Here is a 3,916-nt window from a genome sequence, read left to right as displayed (position 1 = left end):
AACTGAAAGTGGCCTTTGACAGATCAGAGACTAGATTGGCTAAATTAGAAGTGTTTTGTTCAGATTTCTCTGTCTGTTGCTGAGAAGATGATGGAAAAGGCTTGTCATTGCTCAGCCTATTGCGTCCATCATTGTTAAAGCCTTGTTGAGGCTTTTGTTGATCCTTCCATGAGAAATTTGGATGATTTCTCCATGATGAGTTATAGGTGTTTCCCTAAGGTTCACCCATGTAATTAACCTCTGCCATGACAGGGTTCTCAGGATCATAAGCTTCTTCAGAAGCTGCCTCTTTAGTACTGTTGGATGCATGTTGCCATCCATTCAGACTTTGAGAGATCATGTTGACCTGTTGAGTCAACACTTTGTTCTGAGCCAATATGGCATTCAGAGCATCAATTTCAAGAACTCCCTTCTTCTGAGGTATCCCATTATTCACGGAATTCCTCTCAGAAGTGTACATGAATTGGTTGTTTGCAACCATGTCAATGAGTTCTTGAGCCTCTTCAGGCGTTTTCTTTAGGTGAATAGATCCACCTGCAGAATGGTCCAATGACATTTTCGAAAATTCAGATAGACCATAATAGAATATATCTAATATGGTCCATTCTGAAAACATGTCAGATGGACATCTTTTGGTCAGCTGCTTGTATCTTTCCCAAGCTTCATAGAGGGATTCACCATCTTTTTGTTTGAAGGTTTGAACATCCACTCTCAACTTGCTCAGCTTTTGAGGAGGAAAGAATTTATCCAAGAAGGCTGTGACCAGCTTATCCCAGGAGTCCAGGCTATCCTTAGACTGTAAATCCAACCATATTCTAGCTCTGTCTCTTATAGCAAAAGGGAAAAGTATGAGTCTGTAGACTTCAGGATCAACTCCATTCGTCTTTACAGTCTCACAGATCTGCAAGAACTCAGTTAAAAACTGATAAGGATCTTCAGATGGAAGTCCATAAAACTTGCAGTTTTGTTGCATTAAGGCAACTAGCTGAGGTTTCAGCTCAAAATTATTGGCTCCAATGGCAGGAATGGAGATGCTTCTTCCATCAAATTTGGACGTTGGCTTTGTGAAGTCTCCATGCATTCTCCTTACATTATTATTATTTTCGGCTGCCATCTCCTTCTCTTGTTCGAAAATTTCTGAAAGGTTATTTCTGGATTGTTGTAATTTAGTTTCTCTTAGTTTCCTTTTCAGAGTCCTTTCAGGTTCAGGATCAATTTCAACAAGAGTGCCTTTTTCCTGTTCCTGCTCATATGAAAGAGAAGAAAATAAGAAAAGAAGAGGAATCCTCTATGTCACAGTATAGAGATTCCTTTATGTTAGTAGAAAAAAAAAAGGGAGAAGAGTAAAGAAGAATGAATAGTCTGTATAAAGAGTAAGGATAGGGGAGGTGAAGAGAAGTGTTAGTGAATAATTAATTAAATAGAATAAGAAAAGAGATGGAGAATTTCGAAAATAATTTTTTTTAAAAAAAAGGGTTAGTAATTTCGAAAATTAGAGAGGAAAAAGTAGTTAGGTGGTTTTGAAAAAGATAAGAAACAAACAAAAAGTTAATTAGTTAGTTGAAAAAGATTTTAAAATTAAATTTGAAAAAGATAAGAAGATAAGAAGTTAGATAAGATATTTTGAAATCAAATTTTGAAAAAGATAAAATAAAAAGATAAGATTTTTAAGAAAAAGATATTTTGAAAAAGATTTAATTTTTAAAATTACTTAACTAACAAGAAACTAAAAGATATAATTTTAGAACTTAAAGATTGAACCTTTCTTAACAAGAAAGTAACAAACTTCAAATTTTTGAATCAATCACATTAATTGTTAGTGTAATTTCGAGAATATGATATAAAGATAAGAAAAAGATTTTGAAAATAATTTGAAAAATATTTTTGAAATTTTCGAAAAATAGAAAAAAATGAAAAAGATATAATTTTTGAAAAAGATTTTGAAAAGATAAGATTTTTAAAATTGAAAATTTGACTTGACTTGTAAGAAACAACTAATTTTTAAAAATTTTTGACCAAGTCAACCCAAAATTTCGAAAATTTGGAGAGAAAAAAGGAAAAGATATATTTTTTATTTTTGAATTTTTAATTATGAGAGAGAAAAATACGAAAATGACCCAAAACATGAAAATTTTGGATCAAAACACAAGATGCATGCAAGAACACTATGAATGTCAAGATGAACACCAAGAATACTTTGAAGATCATGATGAACATCAAGAACATATTTTTTGAAAAATTTTTGATGCAAAGAAAACATGCAAGACACCAAACTTAGAAATCTTTAATGCATGTACTCTAACAAATGAAAAATGCACATGAAAAACAACAAACAACACAAAACAAGAAAACATCAAGATCAAACAAGAAGACTTATCAAGAACAACTTGAAGATCATGAAGAACACTATGAATGCATGGAATTTTCGAAAAATGCAAGAAAAATTTTTATAAGCATGCAATTGACACCAAACTTAAAAATTGACTCAAGACTCAAACAAGAAACACAAAATTTTTTTGGATTTTTATGATTTTATTAATTTTTTTGGATTTTTATTATTTTTTCGAAAATAAAGTTTGAAAAAAACGAAAAAGAAAAGAAAAATTTTGAAAAATATTTTTGAAAAGAAAATTACCTAATCTGAGCAACAAGATGAACCGTCAGTTGTCCATACTCGAACAATCCCCGACAACGGCGCCAAAAACTTGGTGGACGAAATTGTGATCAACAATATTGGCTTTTTGGCATGTGCCTAAAAACTAACTCAGCACTTTCTTTTCACAACTCCGTTCAACTTAACCAGCAAGTGTACTGGGTCATCCAAGTAATACCGTACGTGAGTAAGGGTCGATCCCACAGAGATTGTTGGTATGAAGCAAGCTATGGTCACCTTGTAAATCTCAGTTAGGTAGATTAAATGGTTATGGGTTTTGAAAATTAATAATAAATAGAAAATAAAAAGGGATAGAAATACTTATGTAAATCAATAGTGGGAATTTCAGATAGGCGTGTGAAGATGCTAGAATCCTTTCGAATCTCTACTTTCTTATTGCTTTCATCCAATCCTTCTTACTCCTTTCCATGGCAAGCTGTATGTAGGGCATCACTATCATCAATGGCTACTTTTAATCCTCTCGGGAAAATGGTCCTATGCGCTGTCACTGCACGGCTAATCGTCTGGAGGCATCACCCTTGTTGATAGCTACATCCCATCCTCTCGGTGAAAATGGTCTAAATGCTCTGTCACAGCACGGCTAATCATCTGTCGGTTCTCAATCAGGTTGGAATAGAATCCCTTGATTCTTTTGCGTTTGTCATCACGCCCAGCCTTCAGGAGTTTGAAGCTCGTCACAGTCAATCAATGCCGGAATCCTACTCGGAATACCACAGACAAGGTTAGACTTTCCAGATTCCCGGGATCCTACTTGGAATACCACAGACAATGTTAGACTTTTTGGATCCCCATGAATGCCGCCATCTATCTAGCTTATACCACGAAGATTCTATTGGGGAATCTAAGAGATATGCGCCCAGCCTAGAGTAGAACGGAAGTGGTTGTCAGTCACGCGCGTTCATAGGTGAGAATGATGATGAGTGTCACAGATCATCACATTCATCAAAGTGTTGTGCAACGTATATCTTGGAATAAGAATAAAAGAGAATTGAATAGAAAGTAATAGTAATTGTATTGAAACTTGAGGTACAGCAGAGCTCCACACCCTTAATCTATGGTGTGCAGAAACTCCACCGTTGAAAATACATAAGTGAAAGGTTCAGGCATGGCCGAATGGCCAGCCCCCTAAAACGTGCTCAATGGCCTCCTAAGATGATGAATAAAACAAAACTGAGACCAAAGATGAAACGTGGTCAAAAAGACGTTTAATACAATAGTTAAATGTCCTATATATACTAGACT

General features: G+C 34.6%; 1 non-coding gene across 1 annotated transcript; it reads left to right on the top strand.

The window, feature by feature from the left end:
• The first annotated feature begins 614 nt into the window (after positions 1 to 614).
• LOC130972083 (small nucleolar RNA R71) lies at positions 615 to 718 on the top strand. The gene has a single exon (XR_009083282.1). It is a non-coding gene; the product is annotated as a small nucleolar RNA R71 (small nucleolar RNA).
• Positions 719 to 3,916: the final 3,198 nt, after the last annotated feature.

Source organism: Arachis stenosperma, chromosome 3, assembly GCF_014773155.1.
Source record: "Arachis stenosperma cultivar V10309 chromosome 3, arast.V10309.gnm1.PFL2, whole genome shotgun sequence".
Lineage (NCBI taxonomy): Eukaryota > Viridiplantae > Streptophyta > Magnoliopsida > Fabales > Fabaceae > Arachis > Arachis stenosperma.
Note: the sequence above shows the minus strand (reverse complement) of the source record. Positions and strands in the feature narration are given on the sequence as shown.